This window comes from Pongo abelii, chromosome X (genome assembly GCF_028885655.2).
Source record: "Pongo abelii isolate AG06213 chromosome X, NHGRI_mPonAbe1-v2.0_pri, whole genome shotgun sequence".
NCBI classification, from domain to species: Eukaryota; Metazoa; Chordata; class Mammalia; order Primates; family Hominidae; genus Pongo; species Pongo abelii.
This window is the reverse complement of record NC_072008.2, coordinates 39,715,533-39,740,269: the sequence shown is the minus strand read 5'-3', so window position 1 is coordinate 39,740,269 and position 24,737 is coordinate 39,715,533. Positions and strand designations below refer to the sequence as shown.

The following is a 24,737-nucleotide window of genomic DNA, read 5'->3' as shown; positions in this document are numbered from 1 at the left end:
TGAACACCTGCGACTGCATGCAGGATTTCATGTGGGCATTTTTAGGTAAAGGGAGCTCATAGTTTCTTCGGATTTTCCTTTTTTTTTTTTTTTTTTTTTTTGACAGAGTCTCACTCTGTCACCCAGGCTGGAGTGCAATTGCATGATCTTGACAATCTTGACTTACTGCATCTGCCACCTCCCAGATTCAAGCGATTCTCCTGCCTCAGCCTCCTGAGTAGCTGGGATTACAGGCACGCACCATCACACCCGGCTATTTTTGTGTGTGTGTGTGTGTTTTTAGTAGAAATGGGGTTTCACCATGTTGGCCAGGCTGGTCTCAAACTCCTGACCTCAAGTGATTCACCCACCTTGGCCTCCCAAAGTGCTGGGATTACAGGTGTGAGCCACTGCACCTGGCCCTCATCAGATTTTCAAAGGGATCATGACCCCTCCCATGCAAAAGATTAAAAACACCAGCACAGGTAATTTTGACATTGCAGTAAATGATTTATTATTAGAGAAGATACTAACACTAGGATGATATATGGTAAAACGGCTGCATCAGTTCGAATAGGTAAGACTATGTTGCAGTAACAAACTCAGTGGCTTAAATACAGCAACGCTTATTCTCTATGCTCTGTGCCTGATATGGGCTGGCAGGGAGAATATGCTCACTGCAGCCCCTCAGATGCCCAAGCTGAGAAAGTCTTCACCTCGACAGAAGCTTCCCCCATCACCACAGCAGCAGGAAAACCAAGTGGCCTGAAAGCTGACTGGCTGTTACACTTCCACCTAGGAGTGCTCACATTTTTAATTGGCCAAAACAAGCGACGTGGACTTGAGGTATCTCGAAAACAGGAGGGGACATCCGTGTGGGACGTGCCCACATGGAGAACCGGAATATTTGTGAACATCCCTCATGACTACTGCTGTGATATAAAAATTTTGGAAAGAAAACCATAAACTGTTCAGCTCATCCACTTTAAAAATTAAGAGCAAGGAACATAAAACTGTATTCAACAAATATAGTACATAATAAAAAGAATTCAGTTCCTTGTTATGGCCAATTAAGATAGAAAAAGTCGGGGGAAAGAGATTGAAAGAGAGTGGGGAAATGAGAGAAGAGGAGAAAGAGGAGGGAAGAAAATGAAAGGGGCTTTTGTGCAGAGAGGAAAAGGGGCAAGGCTGCATGTCAAAGCAAGGTCAGTCTTTTCTGCCAGCTGAGCCCTGCATCTCATGGTTCCACCCAGGCTGCTGGCCCAGGAGGCCAACTCCCTGGGTGCAGGCAGTCTTCCAAGTTTCCCAGCACCCCAGCTTTCTGCGGGCTGCTCTAAGTAAACAGCACAGCAGGGCCCCCAGTGCTCTGCATGGAGCTCCTTGCAGAAAATCCCCTTCTTTTGCATTTCTTGGGAGCAACACACTAGAGAGCATCTGAGTGAAGCTCAAAGCCAGGTGTGGCTTGTGGGCCAGGGTCCCACCCCACGTCATCCCCCTGCCAGACGCCAGGGTTTCTTTTGTGTGTGAAGGCCACCTGCACAAAGGCTGCAGGCAGACCAAAGTGTGTCAAAAGCGGGAAAGGAAATCTCCTTCCCTAATGCAGTAACTCGATTCAGTGCACATGTTGAAACTATGACATAAATATGCTAAGCACATATTTTATAATAGAAAAGACTCGTTCTGTCTCTCTGTACATCTGCATGTTTTAAAGGCATAAAGTAGCCTCAAGGGCTGTGACTTCCTCCACCCCCGCTTCTTCCCTGTGTCCTGGAGCTGAGTCTTCCCTTTGCCCTAGGAAAGTCATGCTTATATGGCTGTCCGCCTGTGGCCACCTGCTCTCCTCACTTACTGCTCACTAAGAGAAATGGACAGGTCAGCTTGGAGCCCTCCCCAGACTCCTGGAGGAGATATATACCTAGCTAAGAGATGGGCCAGGCGTGGGGGAGAGTTAGGCACAGAGAAATCTTGGGAATGGCAAAGGGCTGGGCTGTCTTGTATTTTCCTGATCGGTTTCAGTTTGTTCCTCATTACCACCGCCCTCGGGTAAGGTGGTGTGAACTTCGCTTTTCAAAAGCCATGTCCCTTGTATCAGGCAGCTATTGCTGACAAGCTACTCCAAGATTTAGTGGTCTAAAACAACTGTTTCTTATTTCTCACCAGTCTGTGGCTTAGTCAGATGGTTCTTCTGGTCTGGGCTGGGCTCCTTAGGTCTCCACTAGCCTTGCTCATGTATCTGTCTATGGCCAGCTGATGTGGTGGCTGGAGCTGGCTGGGACTTCTCTCCTATCATCTGGCATCCTCTGCCAGGCTAGCCCAAGCTTGTTCACATGGCCATCATAGGGCTCCAACAGTAACGAGAGGGCAAGTCCCAATGCTCAAATGCTTTTCAGACCTCTGCTTGGGCCACTTTTGTTACTCTGTCATTGGCCAAAGTAAGTCACATGGCCAACCCAGATTAAAGGGTAGAGAAATAGATTCCGTCTTGCTGGGAGGAGCTATAAAGTCACATTGTAAAGGTGATGATAAGGAGGTGGGTGGTACTAGCTTGTAGTCATTTGTGCGATCTGACTCTCCCAAATCCCATCCTTTCCATGTCACTTCTCTGGTAGATGGTCTCCAAGATGTCCTCTTTCCCCATACCACCGTCTAGGGCACACAGCCAGTAGGGGATCAATGTGAACTACCCTGTGAGAGACTCGGGGCACCATGACACGCAGGCAAAGGGACCCTCTCTGGGTTAGACTTAGCTGTGAAAATCATCTGAAATAACAGGGTTTAAACAAGGTAGAAAGTTTTCTCTCGGGCTGAACAGCCAGCCTAGGAGCCTTGATAAAATCACTAGGGACCAAAGACTTCTTCCAGCTCACTGATTCACCACCCACAGACAACTTCCTTGTCCTCATGATCTAAGAAGGCTGCTAGAGCTCCAGTCATCACAACTGCAGGACAGCAATATGGAGGAAAGAAAGAAGAGTGTATCTCTCTTAAAGGAGATCTTCCAGTGGTCTCACTCACTTCTGCTCACGTCTCAGTGGCCAGAAATTACCTGTACTCCCTAGTACAAGGCACACTTACCCAAAAAGGAGGCTCAGAGAAAGCTGGGCACATTGATGCTTCAAATAAATTTTCTGTGACTAGGGAAAAGGAGCAAAAGGATTGGGAGATCTTTGCCAAATAAGGTCTTTTGCACACATGTTATGTGACTGTGAAATCATAGGACGTCTTTGCATACATTTCATTTGTTTAATCATTGCATCTGGGGTAGACTCACGTCATCTAGTTAGTTTGGTTCATGTAAATGCATGCAGTCCCCTATTGCAGTCCCCTAGGCAATTTGTCATTCTTTCGTGACTTAGTGGCCTCTTGGGCAATGCTCTGAGAGGGCCCAAGGACTGGCTCACCTACTCAATCCCAGGGTTGAGGCTCATTTTATTTTATTTTCCAATTTTAATTGCTATGTGACAACCTCACAGTAAAATTCACAAATCTTAAGCATACAGCTGGAGGACTTTTTATATATGTAGCACCCATGTAACCACCACGCAGATCAAGCTATAGAACATTTCAACCCTTCTGCCGTCACCCAGAAGGTCCCCCAGTGCCTCTTCTCCATCATGCCTCTTCCCCATACCCACCCCTAGAAGTAACCTTTTGTGCGAGGAGACCACCTGCATGAAGGCTGCAGTTGCCTGTATGGCTGGGATGTCCCGACATTCGGGTTGTAAAACAGCATTAAGTAGTCTCACTCAGGTTTCTGCTCCTCTTCTCTCCTCTCACGCAGCCTTTATTTGCTCTCTGGTTCTGGTCTCCTTCTCTCTTAAGGCTTCTTTATGTTTCAAAAGCAGTATGGCCTTTCTTGTTTGGGGTCCCCTTCCTTACTATAGCCCTGACTGGTCGTATTCTCTCTGCTGGCACCCGATCAAAGAAACCTGGTGATTTGTAGGACAATTCGACATGTTCTCTGTGGCTGCCATGGGCTGATGGATAGAAGGGATATAGAGACCCACTTTGGTTCAACTGAAATAACTTTATGGTGTCACTACTCAACAGTGCAGCCCCCAACCAGTGGTGTCAGCCCCACTGGGAATGTATTAGAAATACAGATCCTTTGGCCCCTGAGAGCTGCTCTAAAGTGACATGGGTACTTGATCAGGAAGTGAGAGCCCCTGGAAGCACCTAGGTCTGGGGTGCCTCCATCAAGTCGCTGTGCCCCAGGTAGGAGCTGAATAGTAATGTCACACCACCAAAGCAGTATCATTCTATGAAGTCATAGTTGCCCTGTTGTCTTGAACCTGTCATCCCCTAGATCTGGTTTTTAAAACTCGTTTTCTTACTGCCAATCCACAATCCCTTATCTGCAATGGAAACCCACAAGTTTTGTGTAAGTTTGGCACAAATATATTTGGCAGCAAAATCTGGTTTCAATTGATATGAGGCTTTTTGGAGTTATTATATATCCCTCTTCGTATGATTATTCATGTCTCAGCACAGAACCATCAACGTGTCTGATTACCCATGGGATGTTTCATAAAACACGGTTTCTACAAGTCTTACCTTTCTAATACATGAAAACTTCTTAATTCTAAAACTTATCTGAGCTGAAGGTTTTGGATAAAGGATGTGGACCTTTCTCTCCTTTGCCTCACATAGTTTACACATTCAATTCCTTTAATTTCTCCCTTCATTTTAAATTATGATTGTGATTATTATTATTAATTACAAAGGTAATACTTGTTTGAAAAAATTCAGATTATGGAAATAGACAATCCTGCCCCTGCTTCTGATCACAGCTTAGTGTCCCTGCTTTTCTTTTTCTTTTCCTTTACACATATGCATAGATACACCCCAAAATTCACATGTGCTGACACATATTTTAGTAACAAAAATGCAATTATACTCTGCATAGTACTGATCATCTCTTCCCCCCCACTTAAACAATGTATCAGGGGTTTCTTTCCTATGAATATACGTATATTGGCAGATGCTGTTGGTGCCTGGCCTGTATCCCTGGAGTCTGACCACTTTGGTGTGTGCCACTCCCTTCTAATTGCCAGGGTATGCATTCTTTGGCTTGAGGGCTTTCTCCAAGCTCTGCCAAAGCAGGGAAGGCTGGAAGTTCCAGGGAATTAACAGCCCAGGGAGCAGCCCTCAACCAGAGTCTCATGAGTTGATGTCTAATTATACCAGCTCCCTTGCTCCTTGAGTGGAAGAACTTGGAATCATTTCCTAGAGGTCCCTAGCAGGACTGAGCCCCAGTTGCCCACAACGATAACTAACCGATAACATACCTTTTATTGGCTTGCCTTCCCTTCCCCATCTCCCCTCCCCACTCCCCTCCACCTCCCAGCCGCACCCCTCCTGTGCTTCTTCCATCTCCCAGATAATTTATACCATTATGCTTGTCTCAGGATCTGTTTCTGCAGAAACTCATACTAGGACAATCTAGAAACACTTTTCCTTTTTATTAACTTCCAAGTGTGCTACCATATGGCTAGATCATGATTTCTTTAACCATTCCCTTATTACTGTCCTGCTGGACAATTACAGTGCTGCTAATTTTTCCATGTGACAGATGAGGCCGCAGTAAGCCTCCTTGTACATATATTTTTGGGTGTGAGCATTTCTGAAAGAAAGACTCCAAGAGGTAGAGTTTCTGGGTCAAAAGGTATGTACATTTAAAATTTTGAAAGATATGCAGACATTTTGCTTAAAGTATTTTGGATGTTGCATCATTCTTTTAGTTTGTTCCATCTAGGTGGGCTCTGCCCTGCTCTTCTGCTCAGAATCTATGTTCTCCTGGGAGCTTATATTAAAGCATCTCAGCTAGAGTGACCAACTGTCTCAGTGTGCCTAGGATGGGGGGATTTCTTAGGCCATAGCTCTTTCAGTGCTTCAGCTGAGACAATCCCAGGCAAATAGAGATGGTCAGTCACCCTAATCTCTGCTCCTTCAGCCAAGCTCTCAGTTTCCAGAGCTCCTGCTTTCAATTCCTCTGCCTCAGGCCTCACACCCAGGATCTCCCACCCAAGCTGCCTTGGGATCTCACCTCCCAGCTCACAGGGCACCTTCTGCTCCCATGAGCCAGTTCGTCACTAAACACACACATGCACACACCTGCATTTTCACAATCATCCATCAGGATGTGATTGCATTGCTCTCTTATAACTATTTCTTTTCAAGCACAAACATGTCTGCCCCTTCCGTGGTATCTCCCAGTGGCCCAGTGCTTTTCCACAAGCCAGGTGCCAAGGGGAGAAATGTGGACACTCTGTCTTTTTCCTAATCTATTTGTTTCTGTCTCTTTTATGTTTTTCTGTCTTTTCTTGCCAGCTATCATTCCAGAGGATGCTTAGTCTGTACCCTGGGGATGGAGTATAATTTTTATCTATCTTTCTGTAAATACTTTGAACATCTCTTCTCCTCATCTGGGATGGGGGTAAGAGGAAGAGAGAGCTGATCTAAGAGATGGAGAAGAACAGATACCTGAGAGCATTGCTTAAGCATCTAGAACTAGCCAAACCTGAAGCCTCACTATTTGTCTTAGTTTGGGTCCCCAAAAGCAGATCCTGAGAAAAAGATTTGATTTTAAGTAGTTTATTTGTAAAATGGGCCCAGGAAGCCACACATAGGGGAGAAAGGAAGTCAGGGAAGGGAAGGAAGCCAATAACGACTGAGTGAATAAATAAGCCAATGACCCTTTTGGGCAACTGAGGCTCAATCCAGTTAGGGAACTCTGGGAACTAGTGTGAAGCATGACTTTAAGGTACCTTCTGAGAACGAGGGAGATAGGGTATTTATCCTTCAGCTTCTTGACCATCCTTGGTCAAAGGTTGCTTCTGGGGGCATTAACTCTCTGGAACTTCTGGCTGGTCCTGTGCATGGGCCAAAGGTGCTTCTTTCTCCAGAAGAAAAGTCCTGGTGTTCACCAGCCACCTTCCAGTGCATGTGGATGGGGCACTGACACCTCTGTTTCAATACCCCCGTCCTCATCCCACCTGCACCATCACATTCACTTTGCCGCTCATTCCAAGTCTGTTTCTGTCACTTGCAACCACAAGAATCCTGATTAACACATGGTCCCCGGCTGCCCCAGTCCTGGATACTTGCTCCCCACTGGAGCCCCCATGTACTTGTTCCTGTATCTTTGGCACTGACTGCCTTTGCCCTTGTGAGATTACTTGATTTTGTCCCCTTTCTCCAAGCAGACCAAGGGCCTAACTCACTAGATGTGTACTGCATGCCAAGCCTTGTGAAACCCCCACAGCCACCCTATGAGGTGAGGACTGGAGGTAGATTTGCTGGATGAGGTTCGCAGAGATTAAGCAACTTGCCCAAGGTCACACAGCTAGGACAGGCCAGAGCAAACACTTGGACTCAGGTCTGCATGGCCTGATGACATGTGTTTTTGCTGCTTCTTGCTCCAGGCCTGCGCTGTCCACCCTGGCCCATCAGTTATCATTTTAACTCTTCAGCATCTTCTCCCATTAGGCCCCACTCTCTCAAGCCACTCTCCTTACCACCAAATAAAAATATTTTCCACTAGTTCGTTTCATTTTCCTAGGATCCCTGACTCACTTAATCCCCTGCATTTTCCCCATTTGGTTAGGGGGTCCTTTCCCACTTCTGACATCTCCACTGTGGCTTCTCCGTGCACACAATAAGAAAGAAGCCCCATAGGGTTTGAAAAAGGTAGGCGTTGTTATTACCACCCTGTGTCACAGATAGGGAGGCAGAGGCCCAGAGAGGTGGTGCAAGGTGCTGAGACCACATAGCTGGTGGCTGACAGAGCCTGGCTTGGAATCTGAGTTTCCCTCTAAACCTTGGGGTGTCTCCTTAAATTTACTGTGTTTACAGAATGCCTGGTGGTCCAACCTACTGTCCAGCTTCCCATGGGCAGGGACCACATGTGACCTCACTTGGGACTGGAGTTGTGGCTTCTGTCTTTACAAAGCATTTGGTAAAATGAATTGCTGTCTCCCTAGATGTAGCTGAGAAGGGGTCTAATGGATCAGTTCCCCTGGGAGCTGAGAGCATGAGAAAGGTCTGGCTCCACTTTCCGGTCCCCCTCAGTGGATCTGGCCAGAGTGACCCTTTCTCCAGGAGCTAGGCGAGGGCCTGTGCCCCTCCGTGCTGTGGCTCGTGCAGCGTTGACTTGGAAGGCTTGTAAAGCCCACAGAGGGAAGGCTCCCTCGGGGGCCTAGGGGCCAGGAAAACGCAAGCCCTGTTCAACTGTCGCCCAGCAACGCCACACACAAACATTTGCTGACAGGAAGAGGCGAGCGGCATTAAAGCTGCCTGACAGGGAGGTGACGGGGCAGCAGGGAGAGTGTGTAATTGCCAAGCCAGAAGGCTGGCCTGTGGCCCGCGTATTGAGTTTAACCGCCTGTGTCACTGCCCTCCACATCCAACGAGGAGGATGCCCGCGGCCATGTTTCCAGGCTGAGCACCCTGTCATGGTCTGGTCTGGCCTGACCCTGGGAGGACATTCGAGGGGTCAGCGTTGGGCGTGGATTCCCACTCCTCCATCACAGCCTGAGCCGCTGAGCCAGGGCCCAAGTGCAGAAGCCAAGGGCAGCCCCAGCTCACGGGAGCCCCCTCTGTCAGAATGGCTCTTGCCTTACAGCTGGTGGGTCCTCAGGTGCCCCTCTTTCGTCCCTATGCTTCCCCCTGCTGCTGCAAGCTCGCTGTTCTGGAAACAGCCTCTGAGGAAGAAATGGGGCCCACAGAGGATCTTTTGGTGACCACAGCTCCTGTTCCCTCACACTTTCCGATCAGAAGATGTAGAGCTGAGCCAAAGTCAGAAGAGAGGACCCTGACAGGGCTTTTCGGTGGGTTTAGGTGACACTAGGAGAGTCTGGCCCTGGAAGTCTGAAATTCTCTCCAGTCCTCCGTTCCTGGCCTACTTTCATTCAGTGAAGCTCCTGCTCAGCCCTATACTAGCCCGGAAGCCTCTCCAAAGGTGCCCACAGTGGCTGCGCAGCTGGGACCCAGGAAAGCTGGAAGGGGGAAGAGAAGAAGCCAAACTGTCCCCCAAAAGGCAGCCGGCCCCTTGGCCTGTAGAAGGTCGACCCGACAGCAGGTTTTGAAATCTGATAACAGTCTCACAGCTTCCAAGAAATAATTATTCCCAGGAAAGTGTTTTCAAGTTTTAGATAAACTGCTGTTTAAGAAGCAGAGAGGACGGAACTTGAACAGTGGCAAACGTCTGCGGCTTCCCCCAGCGGGCCCGTCATTAACCATTGCTCCCGGAGCTAAAGGCTGCTGCTCTATCTCCAATTAACAGCCACATTCCAGCAAGCTCCCTGTTTATCAAGGCATTAGCGTTGACATCTGGGGAGGGTGCCTGCCCAGGCCTGCCAGCAGGGAGGACTGAGCTCCCATCCGTCCACACGCAGACGACGGCACGGGCCCTCCACAAAGGGTGGCCACAGATGAAGCCGCCCAGGCCCCCTCCGCAGCCGGCTTCTTCCCACTCCCTTCCCAGCACTGCTGTGTCATTCTACAGCCAGTGGAGTGTGAGCCAAGCAGCCCAGTCCCTGTAGTGACACGTGTGCCTCTGTGTGACTGTGTGTGCACGCGCGCCCGCGTGTGAGAACCTTATGTTTCTGGAGAAGATGGCGTCTGGGGAGGATTCTCTAAGGGATTTTCTGAGAACAGAAGCAATTTCTCTCCCCTTCTCAAGCCCTTGCGTGTGTGCATGCATGCGTGAGTGCGCACGTGTAGGAGGTGCCATAGCTACTCCCGTCTTCCTATTTCTCCCCTTCATGATCTCCCCCTTCTTTTTCTTCCTCTCCAGTCACTATCACGAAAGCATTGATTCAACAACCCTCTACCTTCTTCTCTAGGCTGAGTACAAATTCTGTTGACCCCAAATGTGCTCTCTGGAGTTACTTGAGGCAGAGTCCCTCAGCCCTTTACAGAGCAGGAAGCCCACGAGCTGCCTTATTCCAAGGACCCATGACTACCAGGTTTGGAAAATGTCAACTCTGCACCAATGAACCGCCCTTTCCACACTTTGTCCCTGTACCCCAGCACTACCAGTACCCTCCCCTTTTCTGTCTGCCTTTCATTACTTCCGCTGAGCTTTCACTATCTTCTTTGCGGCCCCATTCCTTGCCTGATGCCCTAAATGTGGGGTGCTCTAATTTCCCCCAGGAGCCAGGCCAAGACGCTTGCAGGGGCTTAGTGGTGACTTCAGGACCCTGAAATCGACAGCCCTGGCCTCAGCCTGAGAATGCTTTTGTGGAACTTTCGTTTCAAATGAATAGAATCAAATTCACCCTCTTTCCCCTAATGGAGTTCCCCATTTCTGTCTGTCACTATTCTCTTAGCCTACACTTGAGAGTCATGTTCGACCCTTTGAACATCGCTTCCAAATTCAAGCAAGTCATCATCCTATTTCTACATCCACCTCTCCCTCGCCTTGTCCCTCCTGCCAGGCCAACCCAGGACTTTACTGATGAACTGGAGAGTGATGGACTCCCCCCCACCCCACCCCCACCGAGGGTTGGAAAGAACAGCACCCCCTGCCAAACCCCACCAGGCTCTCGAGCTTTGATCCTTCCTACACACAGCTGCTAGATTAATCTTCTCCTGCCGTGAGCCCGCCCCACCTCTCGGCCTTTGCATGGTCAGTTTTCCTCTGCCTAGAATTGATTTGAGTGAGTGAAGAGATTAAATGGTGTAGGTGCCAGCCCATTGCAATTTGTGGCTTTGAGAAATGCTGGTTACTGTTTAAACAAGAGTAGAAGGGAGTGAGATGGGCTCAAATCTCACCTTCTGAGCAAAGCCTTCTGAAGGGGTATCTGTTGTTTTGCCTGACCAGTCAGTATCCATTCCCCATCTTTCTCCAATTTTCCTTTGGGGAGCCACCCTCTCTAGCCAGCCATGCTCCCTGGGTCCTGAAATGGGCTATGGCCCAAGTTGGCCAATTCTAGCCAGGCAGTGGCAACCTTGGGGATTTTTCTGGAACTGTTGGAAAAGAGCATGCTTTCTATCATAGTTGTTCTACTAATAAAATGTAAGTTTGGAACTGCTAGTGCTGCCTGCCAGTAGTCATCTTGTCACCACTTGAAGTAAGTTCCTGAATTCAGTCAAACCTGAAGCCAACTGCCTTATTACATTTCAGCTTCCTGAGCCAATACAGTTCGTTCTTCCTTCCCTCCCTTCTTTTTCTTCCTGCCTGCCTGACTGTGCTACCTCCTGGTGACCTCTCTCTGTTTGCAACTGTAGATCCTTGCCTCTTGTACCCCTCATTGATCTCTGACCACGTTCAGCTTTGTGGTCTTATTTCAGTTTTGATATGGAGACCCATATCCCCAATCTGACTGAGCCCATCCTGAATGGATGGGCTATAATTAACTGCTATAGTCATTTAACATATACACAGACAGCATCACTGTAATTACAGAAAATATATTATACATCAGGCCCATGGAATGGGGACAATTCACCACACAGTGGGGCCTGGAATCAGAAGTGAATGAATATATCTCTGGCCCAGATTTCATTCCTGGCTGGGCCCTTTGTTCATTTTCCCTGCTATTCAGGATGGTCACCTCCTCCTGCCAGTGGGGTCAGTGGTCATTACTGATGGAATTGCAATTGGTCCCCCTACCACCTTGTCCCAGTTCCCAGCCCCTGGGCGCAGTTACCATGTGTCAGTCACTAAGTGCTTTACCTATGCCAACTCAGCCCTCACAACAATCTGTGAGGTGAGAATTATTACTGTTCCCATTTTGCAGATGGGGAAACTGAGGCACAGAAAGGTTATGTAACCTGAGCAAGGTAACACAGTTAACTAGTTGCAGAGGCAAGATCTGACTCCAGGCAGGCTTGCTCCAGAGATGTTGCTTTTAACCACTCTGACCCGCTGCCTCTTCAATGTGTTGCTGACATATCACTGATCTTCCAGGTCCAGGGTGCTTTGAATTCCGCCTATGTCCCCAGTGCTTCAACTCGGGATCTAAATTCCTCCTCCTGCCAGATGGGTATGGGTGTCTCATGACTGCCCTCCAGATTTATGTTGGGCCCCTCAGCTGGGCATGTTTTGGAACAGCTTGGGGGGGGGGCAGGTTATTTATTACCACTCACAGCTATCCTGTAAGGGTGCCTGGTCCTATCCCCGAGTCCTGTATGCATTATACAGGGGCCTGTCACCACAATGGGTGTGCTGTGAAGTGCTTATGATACCATATCTAACTGCTCTGTTTTAGCATTTGGGCTTCCAGGGCTGGGGCCCACTGGAGAGCCTTTACTTAGTGGCCTTGTGTAGCCAAACAATTTGCATTTCCAGGCAAGAGAGGCTGGCATTAGGGCTACCCTTGGGATGTGTCAAATTATCCCTGGCCCTACACTTTGGTGGCTGCCTAATTTGGCAGAACTATGTAGCCAGAGCATTATGCACCGAAAACAATTCCTTAGAGTCACAGACTTAGACTCAACTGATGAAACCCTCCCCCTTTTCCATCTCCAATAAAATAATATCTGCGTCATGCTTTGCAGTTTTTAAACGAATATGTTGTCTAATTATTGCAACAGACCCATTTGTTGTTGTTATTATTATTCCCATAATACGGATGAAAATATTGAGGCCCAGGTGGGCTCTAAGTAAGAAATATTAAGATTGGGACTCACAGGAGTTTGAGACCAGCCTGGCCAAAATGGTGAAACCCCATCTCTACTAAAAATACAAAAATCAGCCGGGCGTGGTGGCGTACACCTTTAGTCCCACCTACTAAGGATACTGAGGCAGGAGAATTGCTTGAACCCGGGAGGCGGAGGTTGCAGTGAGCCAAGATCTCACCACTGCACTCTAGCCTGGGTGACAGAGTGGGACTCCATCTCAAAAAAAAAAATCATCACTCAAAGCCATGTTTCCCGGCTTCAGGGAATAGTTTTTGTCTTGATGACACCACGGGAATTTGGCCCCTTCAGTGAGGCTCATTGATTTGACAACTGTACATCAGCCATTTTCTATGTGCCAGGCACTGTGCTGGTGGCTGGGGATAGGGAGGTGATTGTGGAACTCAGAGTCCCAGGAAAACAGCCACGATCAATGTGATGAGAACAATGATGATGTTAAGAATAGAGTTTTGTGGGAACACAGAAGAGGAGATGGGGAATTCTCCCAGTTGGTGAAGGTGGTAGTGTTAGAGAAGGTTCTGGAGAAGTGGCAGTCACCCACTTGTCTTCTATGATGCACAGACAGGTCAATTAGTTGAGACATACACATGGGCCCCCAGAGAACATGGGCAAAGTTCTCCAGTCTCCCAGAGGCTAGCTCTCACTGTTGTTCATCTGTGGGCTGGGTCCCGCACACATTTTTTTTTCTTAACCTCATGATAGCTGCAAGGTCAGTAACATATCCATTTTACAGATGAGACAACAAAAGCCCAGAGAGGTTCAAAGGCTCAAACTTCTTGCCTTAATTCAAAAGAACTTTGAAGGGCCATCTCCACTCCAGAAGTCCTTGTGGGATCCAGCGAAGCCACTGTTGTGACCACATTGCCAGTCAGCTTTTCTTCTGCCCAATCTTCTTCCCTCACTCCAACTTAAGTGTTGATCTTGAGTCCACAGCCCAGTGAGCCTCCTCCATGCCAATTTCCATCTCAAAGTCTGCATCTCACAGAACCTGATCTAAGATATCATGTTACATATCTTTATCTGTTTCATTTAGGTTTTCTGTGAGTAGCAAAAACTCCAAAATAACAGTGATCTAAATATGCCAAAAATTGATCCCTTATCTAAAAGTCCAGAGATCCAAAGTCCTGGGTTGGTAAGATGGTTAGCAGAGGGGTTGTAAGATGTAAGCATAAGTGACTCAGGATCCTGTTATCTTGTCACACTGTCCGACACAGCTTCTAGTCCCAAAGTTACCTCATGGTTCAAGATGGCTGCTGGAGCGCCCCATCACATCCCCTTTCTGTTGACCAAGAAGAAGTGGAAGGCAAAGAGGAATGTACCCACAATGTTCTAGAACACATCCCAGAAGGTCAATCTTGATCACATGGCCACACTTGGGTGCAAGCTGACACTGCATGATGTGGTCTTTACGAGGGGAGATGAACATGTGCCCAGCCAAAAATTGGCAGTTCTAGGTCTAAGAGAGAAGAGGAGAATAGATATTCGCAACTATCAAGCTTCGAGTGTGTGCTCCCCAGAGTTACCCAGGGTAGTGCAGTCCCCCAGGGGGTCAGAAGCTGCGTGAGGACTGGTTGGCATTCAGATGCTCCTGCCCATCTTTGGAGATCACCCCTCATCTCCTCACTTTGGTTTGGACTCTTGTGACCAGTTTGCTGTTGCTTCAGGGGCCTTTAGTTCTCCTTTAAAGCCAAATCAGTTCACTTGCCCCTCCCCAGAAGCTCCCGGGGGAAGAATGACTTTTTCTCTTTCTTCCCCCCTCCCTTTCTCTTTGATCCTGTGGTTCTTTCACTGGGGCATCTTTCAGCCTCTCCTGGGGCAAAGAGGCATCCCTTGTTTACCCACAATAATTAACTGCTATAGTAATTTAACATATACACAGACAGCATCACTGTAATTACAGAAAATATATTACACATCAGGCCCATGGAATAGGGGCAATTCACCACACAGCAGGGCCTGGAATCAGAAGTGAATGGATACATCTCTGGCCCAGATTTCATTCCTGGCTGGGCCCCTTTGTTCAGTTCCAGCCTCTCTCCATGCCCTGTAGGAGGGGCACTGTGGTCCTTGGCCATGAAGCTGTGATGAGTGGCCCCCTCTGAGTGTAGATATATTCTCAGGTTCACCCCCTGCACTCCCCTTTTTGCTGAGGCAGTAGAAACCGTGGGTTTGGGGAGTGCTGACTGTGTAATTAAGCAAAGGAGAGGAAGCAACAGAATAAGGTGGAGAGAAGAATTCAGTGCTCTCTAAAACTCAGAGAGCAAGGCTGGTCAAACTTGAATGTGTACACGAATCACCCAGGCCAAAAGGGTTGCTGTGGGTGGGGCCCAAGAGTCTGTACTTCTGACATATTTTCTGGCAGGTCCAAGGACCACACTTTGCATAGCAAGGTTTTAGAGTAATTTTTAAATTTATTTTCTCCTTTAATCCTCCCAATGACCCTGTTTTACAGATGAGGGAATTGATGTTCACAGATGCCAAGTAACTTGTGTGAGGTCCCACGGCCATCCAGTCTGCCGCTTTCTGTTTAGTATGTAGGGCTGTGTCTCTGAGTGAGCTGGAGAACATTTCCGCATATGGGGGCTGGGTAGGATGGATCAAGCTCAGAGGGTCGGAGGATGCCTGGGATGTGTCCTGGATGAGAGCCCAGAGGACTTGTTTTTCAAGTACCAAGAAGCTGAGACACACAGAGGAAAGAAATGGCTCGTGGGGCATAAAACAGGATAGGATTATAAAGAAGAGTTGAATATATCTTCTGTTAGCCCGGGCAAGCTGGACTTTGTTACTAGGTTGTGTGCCTGGAATTTCTCAACCTGGGTATCGGTTGTCTCTTGGAAAATGCTCACACTTTTATAAGATCACATCTTTGTGCTCTGCCTGCAAATGTCCTGATTTGGATTCATGAAGGAAGAGGGGCTGTCAAGGGAGAGCAAGCAATAGAGCTGTCATTCGAAGGAGGGTATCCTCTGGGTGGATGGGCGGGTTTTAAGGAGAGCAGTTTTTTTGGTGGTGGGGTATATGCCAAGGGTTAGCCATTAAATGAGATAATGCATGTAAAAAGCTTAGCATCATGCTATGGGCTCATTGCACAATAGTTATTGTTAATTATATTAATAAATCATAGAAGTCTCTTGAAACATGATGTAAGAGTTTGGTGGCAAGTACCACCCTGCCATGGGTCAGAAACACCTGCCTGAGAGCCATCAAAGTGAGGAGCCTTTGGGATTGTTGTGAGTTCTTACAGAACTTAGAATCTATCAGGGAGACACCAAATTTATAAAGAGGCTCTCCACGAATAAACCAACTCAGGTGTCTGCAAGGGGTCAATATTGGCTAGAGTCAGGGTGGTCCATCTGGACAGGCTGTGGAGAGGGAGGAGGAGGAGGACATGGCAATGCTTCTGGGTTAGTCTGAGTTCTTCTGGTAGCATATGCCAGGAGAGAAAAGTGGACGAGGATTTTATTAGGGAAAATATCTGTGAGAGAAAGTGAGGCAGGACCTGGGAAAGGCTGGTGGAGTTGAAAGGCTGTGTCTGACCCCAGGAGAGTGGTGGAGTCAGGAAGGGTGTGTGGCAGCCTCCTAGACTGCGGTGGGGTCTTTGGAAGCTTCAAGGCTGGCAAGCGGTCCTCATATCAAAGCCAACTGTCGGAAGAGTCCTGTTTCTCCCAGGGTGGGCCTGCCTTCGTGCCCTGCCATGCACAGTCATTGACTGGGAGTCACCTGTGGGAGCTGTAGCCTTGGCCCAAATGCTGGCATGGATTTCAGAGCTCACCAGCTGGGGCTCTGTATTCTTTCTGTCTTAAGCTCTCTGGAGTTGAAGGTCTATGAGGCACATTCTTGCGGATGCCACAATTTCCAGTACAGCTACTTTCCAGTAAGTTGCCTACCAGAAGGAAAAAGACCTTGAGCTCTACTGGGACAGAGGCCCCAAGCCAATTGCAGTGCCTAGCATATAGTTGTCACTCCATAAATATTTGTGAAATGACTGAAAAACTGGAAAGAGTATCCATCTCTGAAGTATTTTTTTTTTTTATTTTGCTAAATGTACTCCCCCTCCAAACGAGGTTGATTCCTTTCTTTCCTAAATTTTCCTTCTTGGTGACATTAATCTATTTTGGTAATATGTTGCTAGAGCCTCATGCAACCCACTGTGAAAGTCCTGCAGGCTGAGAGGCCTGGTGGCTGGGGCCTGCTGGGCTCCCGGGGCCCTTTCTGCTGTGGACAGCATGCTTCTGCTGTGGACAGCATGCCTCTGCTGGATTAGCTGGCTCGGGCAGAGCCTTGGTCCAGCAGAGCCACCTTCGGGTCAGATTTGCCAGGAGAAAGCGATTTGAGTAGAAGCTCCTTTTGCATTTGGAGGGCAAGACTGTGTGTGTCTTTCATTGCAGTGGCTTATTCCTGTCCCTGATTCTGCGCCTGACATGCAGCACGTTTGTCCCCTTGGAGTCTGTGTCCATAGCAATAAGCCAATGGCAGACGCAATAGCGGACAACTGGGAGAGGCTTTGGAACCAGGCAAGTGCTGAAAGACTGGGAAGACTGGGCTTGTGATTAGGAGAAAAGTGGCAGTGACCCACAGCACTGGCCTCCGAGGCCTCCCAGGACTCATGAAGTCAGGACCCCAGAGCCAGCCTCTATCCTGCTTCCCCGGGGGCTGCAGAGCCATCCCAGATGTGTTGTCCTCTGACAATGCAGGCAGATGCTGTGCATCCATCTTCCACACACAGGCATCTGCCTGGAGAGGAAGATAAAGCAGCTTGTTCCTCCTGCACTAATACATTACCACGGTGTGGCCTGCGGCAAACAAGGACTGATTATTGAGTGTGGGTGTGTGTGTGTGCACGAACATGTGAACGTGCGTTTGTGTGCCCACTTGAGAATTACGGAAGGGAGGTGATACTGAAGAGGGGTAGTGTAAGGAAAGCCAAATTTCCCAGCTGGCAGTTATGCCACTGAAAATATTTTAACAGAATCTGTTAGTGCCAATAGCGTAAAATCCCAAAACAACAACAACAAGAATAACAGGTAGCACTTCCACGGCACTTGCTATGTGCAGGTCCTGTTCTAAGCTCTTTACATATATTAATTCATTTACCCTTGACTTTGCCTTATAAAGAAAGTCTTATTATCATACCCATTTTGCGGATCGGCAAACCAAGGCTTGGAGAGGCTGAGAAACTTGCTTCAGATAATACATGTAGTAAGTGGCAGACTCATACTCTTAACGCCTTTACTCCCAGGTCTGTAATCACCTTTCTGCCTTTCAGAGTGTTCTCTGGTTTGAGTGAGAGGAGAAAAAGAAAGGTATTCCCTAAGTAGCAGCGGGCTTGTGTAAACTTCTCGTCACAGTGCACCGCAGCAGTGCCCAGACCCTGGAGAAATTCACGCCTCCTGTTTAAAAAAAAAACAAAGCAAAACCCTCCCACCCTCTGTTTCCCACATTATCAATTACCAAAACCTGCTGTTTGGTAGAACACACACTTCTTGGCACCAGAGAGGTGTGGAAATGTTGGAATGGATATGCATGGACCATAGGAATTGCTTTCAGGAAGAATTTTTGCCTTTATGTCATTGGCTTGTTCATTACTTCCTAGGAGTTTAAGTGGCCAAACAATTCTGGACACAAGTGCTTTCTAGTTTTCTGGATTGTGAATGAACCCATGTAGGGCCTGGGAGTTGTTGAGGCTTATTAGACACTTCTGTCTGATACCTGGGCACTGTGCATTGTGAATAGATACTCAACATTCTGTGCTCTGCAACTCTCCAACTGCCTTTTGATGATTAAAGAAAGACTGGATTGTTTAGCCTTGTTTTTGTATTATTGTATATATCTTATTGTATTTTTACTGCATTGACTCATTGACTTTTTTTTTTTTTTTTTTTTTTTTTGAGACGGAGTCTCGCTCTGTTGCCCAGGCTGGAGTGCAGTGGCATAATCATGACTTACTGCAGCTGCCAAATCCTGGGCTCAGATGATTCTCCCTCTCAGCCTTCTGAGTTGCTGTTACTACAGGAGCATGCCACTGTGCCCAACTAATAGTTTTATTTTGTAGAGACAGGGTCTTGCTATATTACCCAGGCAGGTCTTGAACTCCTGGACTCAGGTGATCCTCCTGCCTTGGCCTCCCAAAGAGCTGGGATCACAGGTAAAGGCCATCTGTGCCTGTGCCTGACCCTCACTGACTTTTTTTTTTTTTTTTTAAGATGGAGTCTCACTCTGTCACCCAGGCTGGAGTGCAGTGGTGCAATCTCAGCTCATTGCAACCTCTGCTTCCCGGGTTCAAGCCATTCTCCTGCCTCAGCCTCCCGAGTAGCTGGAATTACAGGTGCGCACCACCACATCTGGCTAATTTTTTGTATTTTTAGTAGAGACAGGGTTTCATCATGTTGGCCAGGCTGGTCTCAAACGCCTGACCTCAAGTGACTCACCCACCTCGGCCTCCCAAAGTGCTTCATTGACTTTTGAAAACTGGTATTATGGAGATGGAAGCTGTTCTGGTTTATTGTTGTTGTGTGACAAGTCACCCCACAGCTTAGTGATTTAAAACAAAAACAGTCATGTTATTTTCTCCCACAGCTCCTGTGTGTCAGGAACTCAGGAAGGGCTCAGCTGGGTGGTTGTGGCTCGGTGGGGTCTCTGATAAAGTTGCAGTCAGAAGGGGGCTGGAGCTGAAACAGCAGAAGGGAAGCTAGCCAGGCATTTCTCTCAGGGCCTCTCCATGTGGTCTTTTAGCATGGGCTAGTCTGGGCTTCCTGACATGTAGTGGATGAGAGCTGCAAGTCCGAGTGTTCCATTGAACCAGGAACAAGCTACATTGTTTTTTATTACCTAGTCTCAGAAGTCAGAATCACTTCCACCGTAATTAAACTTCAGAGAAGGGAACGTAGACTTTACCTCTCCATGGAAGGAGTGTCAGTCACTTCATAAGAAGAGCTTGTGGGCTTGGAGATATTATCAGAGCCATCTTTGGAAAATACAATCCACCACAGATGGAGTATGAGAAGGGCTTCATGAGAGTGTAAGAGCCCTGCAGGGGTCTCTTGACCTGGACTGTGCCCCAGATAGTTACACCTTAGCCACCCATCTGCCTGAGGCTGAATGGAGACTTGCCTGGAGCAGGAGCCCTAGGAAGCAGTGAGTGGGGGACTGTCAAGGGGCAGAAGGAGGTGAGTGGAGGCAGTGAAGTGACAGAGGAGAGAGCCTGAGTGGCAGCTATGCAGGAGACAGTAAAGCTGAGCAGGAGACAGTGGCCCAGGCTTACTAGATCAGAGCAGAGGACTAGTGGCTCATGGGGGCTGAACAGCAGGGTGGGACAAAAGGCACTAGGCTCAGACTGCCCTATGGAGACCTCAGATCCAGCTTTGGAGCATGGAACGGGCTGTGAGTAGAAGGCCAGGCCCAGAGTGGTGAGTTAGCATTAAGGATGGCTGCTCCCCTTACAAGAGGCACTAGGGGAAGTGTGGTGGCAGGGGTGGTTGGTGGCGGTGTTGGCAGGTCCTGGACTTCTGCAATTGCCTGGGTTGGCTTGGTGTCAACCCATCCGGCCCCCTGCTGCCAGCACCCCAAGCAAACAGAAACAGCTCCTTTCCAGTAGGGAGGGGGACACGGACCCTGGGGAGGTGGGTAGAGGGGCTGCGTCCCAAAGCCCTGCCCTGGAGCACGTGGTCCACAGCCAGGCCTATATGAGAAATTGATTAAGTGGCCAACTCTACCGCTTAAGGCCTCGGCGAGCTGACAGCGGCATCCATAAAGTGCCGCCCCCCACGCCAGGTGCCTCAGCGGCCTCTGTTTGAAGGTAAATCCATCCATAAGCCTGCCGTCACTCCAGGCTTAATGTACATGATTTCTGGCATTTACAGCAGCGCAGCTCCGAACGCTGGAAGAAACTCCAGCAGAATAATTTGCCAGGCGAAGGCGAGCAGAGTGGCAATTGCTCATGGCACATCTGAACAGCTACGGCTCCTGGGAAAACAAGCTCCCTGACAACGTACGTCCCTGCTGGCCCCTCTCTGATGGTAACCTCACCGCTAAGGAGGCTTTTTCTGATATGGAGATTTTGTGTTCTGTGGGCTTTTGCTCAGTGTGTAGGTGCTGATGTTGGGTGTCTTTAAGCCCCTGAATTGGGGCTGGAAGCTGGAGGTGTGGCTCGGTGGCCCAGCGAGGGCCAGGCTGGACCCAGGGTGCTTCTCAGTTTGATGCCAGCCCAGCAGAGGGATGGGGTTGGTCCTCAGGGCCCCGAAGATTTTCTTGGACACTGGGACCCTCCACTTTGATTCAGGGTGAACCACAATGGTGCAGCTTTGCTTCTTGCCCTCTGGTGGGAGGGGCTGGGGGACAGCCACCATCCCCAGCTCTGGATGCTGCCTGCTCCCACCTGAGCCCCTGAGAGCAGGTCCTGGCATCTGTCTATGGCCTTCTGGCTATCTGTCTCCTCAGCAGCCCTCTTCTCTCGCTTGATCGTCCCCTCTGTTTCTGTTTCTCTGAATCATTCACTCTCCTTTTTGTCTCTGTATATCTTTCACTCTCTCTGAGTCTCTCTCCCTTTGTCTCTCTCTTCCTCACTTTGTCTCTGTGTGCCTACAAATCTCCTGGCTTCTGTGTGTCCTTCTTTCTCTGTCTATCTCTCTGTCTCTTATTTCCCATCTCTCTTTGTCCCTGTCTCTCTCCTTCCCTTCTCTGTCTCTCTGTCTCTGTTTCTCTGTTTCTCCCTATCTTTCTTGCCGTCTCTTTCCTCTTTTTTGTCTTCTCTCTCTTTGTCCCTGTCTTTCTCTTTCCTTGCCTCTCTCCCCATCTCTCCATGTTTCTTTACCCGTCTCTCTCTCCCTGTCTCTGTCTCTGTGTATCTCTGTCTGTCTCTCTCTGACTCTGTCCCTATCTCTGTGTCTTCATCTCCTTGTCTCTCTCTCCATATCTCTGTCTCTTTCCCAGACCCTGTGTCAGGGTGCAACCCGAGAGTGATTCCTGGGTAGACTGTGGGGCCAGCGAGCTCAGCACTGTATTTGGAACTCCTTTTCTTTTCCCTGCCCTGCAGCACCCTCAGCCCCACCCTACCTCCCCTCCCAGTCCTATTAAGCAGGCAGGGAGTGCGAGGGCTGCAGTCAGACTGGGCAGCCTCGTCTCCCAGGCACACGGTCTATTTCTGGTCTATTTTTACCACCAGTTTTGCTCTGGGTCTGCTGGCTCGGGGCTTTAGCTCTCTGAGCAGGTTGGAGACATGCAAACACAAGTGCATCCCATAAGCAAGGCCTCCCAGTGCTGTCCTAGCCATTTCCCTGCCATAGGGACTGTGTCTTCTCCTGCTCCTTTAATTTTATGACACAAGGGTGCCCAGTATCTACCCACATAATGCAAATATGACCACCTCAATCCAGGTTCAGATGATACAAAACTCCTGTGCCTGTTCCTTCTTCTAGAAAAAAATTTTGATAAGATTCCTTCGCAAAACCAAACCCTTAGATGAGAATTCACATGCAAGGGATTTCTGAAGGAAGTGCTCCCCAGGAAACTGGTAAGGGAATGAGGGAAACTGGACAACGGAGTGAAAGAATCTAGGCAAGGATGTGATCTCAGGTAAGGTCCTTGGAGAATTGCCTCAGCCTGGTTCTTCAGGAGAGCCCTGGAGGGTGAGTTGTCCCATTTCAGGGAAGGGACCATGGGACCATCGTATGTTAACAGCTGTGGGGGATAGGGGAGGGGATGTGAAGTCCCAAACATGTTCGATTTCACACATTTGTAGGGGAAGAGTTCCATAGCCCAGTGACAGTGCTTGGAAGACAGGCTAAGGGTGTGGGACCCTGGAAGTGTGCTCCCGAATAGGGGCACAAAAGCAGTCAAAAGGCATCCCAGGGGCTCTGGGCAGAGCATGACATTGCCTGCTCCTCCAGCCAGGACAGTTTTTTTGATTTCTTCTTCACCTTCTCCCATTCTTCTCATGATTTCCCCTGAAGCCTCCCACTGTTCTTAAAAGACAAATCGAAAGCAAAGCCAAAGCAGATATGACACATAGAGCCATCCATCCACCCTTCCCACAGTAAGCCCAATGATCCTCCCCAGAGTCCCATGGATGTGTCTGATAATGACAATGAAGACAATAATGCATTAATTGAACATTTAAATGTATACCAGGCATGAATCTACATGTTTATTAACTTACCAAATCCCCACAACAACCCTATGAAGTAGTTACTATTATTATCCCAATTTTATACATGGAGAACACTGAGACAGAGAGAGGTTAAGTCTCCCCAGGAGACACTATGAGTAAGTTTCAGAGCCGGGACTTGAACCCAGCAAGGCCGGCTCCAGAACTCACATTCTTAACCATCATGCTGTGCCCAGTCTCCTCTAACATGTGGTCTTGAACACATGGAAGTGATCCCCGTCCTCCAGCCTTAGAAACACTGACTTTCATCCCTCCCCAAACACTCCATTTTTAGAAACCAACTCTCTGTCAACTTGTACTGATTCTTTTAGTGGTTTTGATGTTTTTGAAAGCCCACATTTCACAGCCTCTGGTCTTAAACTTGCTACTTTTTGGGACAGATGCCAAATGGCACAGCACAAAAAGAGACTCCTAAAGGAGAGAGGCTGTGCCTTCTCTGTAAGCCAAGCCTCTGAGAAAAACCTTCACCTCATAGCAACAGCAGCAACAAAAGCTTATGCCTCGATGGGCAGAGGGTAGGGATATGAGACATAGTTGATTTGTTTGGTGGCAGCAACCAGGGGTGGACAAAAAACTCATCAGGGCATTTGAAAGCCTGGGCCACCTAACTGGCTTCTTGATATCCACTCACACCCCTTCTTTGCAAAACAGCCAGAGTCATGCAAATATGGCTACAGCACTGACCTGCTTCAAGCTTCAAATGACTTCTCATCACTCTTGGGCTAAAAACTAAATGTGGGGCAGTCTGCCACGCTGTGTGCACAGTCTGGCCTCTGCTGACATCTTCAGTCTCACCCTCCACCTCTGAAGCTCCCCACACCCCCAGGGCTCCAGCAACTCTGGCCTTACCGAGTTTTATTATCTCCTGCCTGCCCCAGCATCTTTGCACATGCTGTTCTCATAGCTCTCTTGCAACTCCCTTTGACCGAGTTCAGTGTTTCTCACGGTGTGGTCCCAGGAACAGCAACATCAACCTCACCTGGAAACTCTTTAGAAATGCACATTTGTAGGATACCTCCAGAGTCCCTGAATCAAAAACTCTGATGCAAGCTAACAGCGAGAATTCCTGGCTTAGTCAGCCCCTCCTTATGTTCCATATCTCAGCCTCAACACCACTTTTTATACTCTCAGGGAGACCGCCCAGTGTAAGCTGGGGTCCTTTCCTGCAAAGAGGTTGTTTCAGTTTGCAATTGCATATGGTTTGTGGGATTGTTTGGTTACAGCCTGTCTCTCTGACTAGATTGTAAGCTCCCTGAGGGCAGGGATCATGTCTGTTTTGCTCAGAACACGGACCCCAAGGATTCTGTAGGATGCCTGGCACACAAATTACACATGATAAGTGGATGAGTGAATGAGGGTAGAATCCTGAGTCTTAGTCTCCTTGTCTATTTCATGGGGGTGCCAATAATTCGCCCTGGCCGCAGGCATGTGTGATGGGGAGAAAGTACGTCACTGGAAGTAGCATCAGCAGTAACAGCATCACCACATGAACATAGCACTCACTATGGGCCAGGTGCTGCTCTAAGCACTTTGTGGAGTTAAATACAAGGACACATGCATTATAAAGTCTGATGTGGCTGTAGAGCAGTTCTTCTCCCAGCAAGCAGGGGAAAGAGATGGGAAGTAAAGTTTAGGTGGGGCCTGAGGCAGCCTGTGGGGTTATCAAGTGACCGCAGTACATGACACCTTAAAAATCACAAACTCCTGAAAGCAGGAGGCGTGCTTACCACTTTACACATTGTCTTAGCTAGCTTGGGCTGCTATAACAAAATACCATAGCCTGGGGGGCTTAAACAACAGACATTGATTTCTTACAATTCTGGAGGCTGGAAGTGCAAGATTAAGGTGCTGGCAGATTCAGTTCTTGGTGAGGGCTCTCTTCATGGCTTGCAGACAGCTGTCTTCTTGCTGTGTTCCTACATGGGAGCAGAGAGAAGGTTCTGGTCTCTTC

The 24,737-nt window shown here is 48.5% G+C and overlaps 1 long non-coding RNA gene across 3 annotated transcripts in view; it reads right to left on the bottom strand.

Annotated features, from left to right (window-relative positions):
- Nucleotides 1-24,737, bottom strand: part of LOC129052850 (uncharacterized) — a 75,732-nt gene that overhangs the window by 28,743 nt on the left and 22,252 nt on the right. For all 3 annotated transcript variants that reach the window (XR_008517972.1, XR_008517971.1, XR_008517973.1), the window contains exon 2: nucleotides 24,602-24,702. This is a non-coding gene — a long non-coding RNA (uncharacterized LOC129052850). The remainder of the gene's footprint in view (nucleotides 1-24,601; nucleotides 24,703-24,737) is intronic.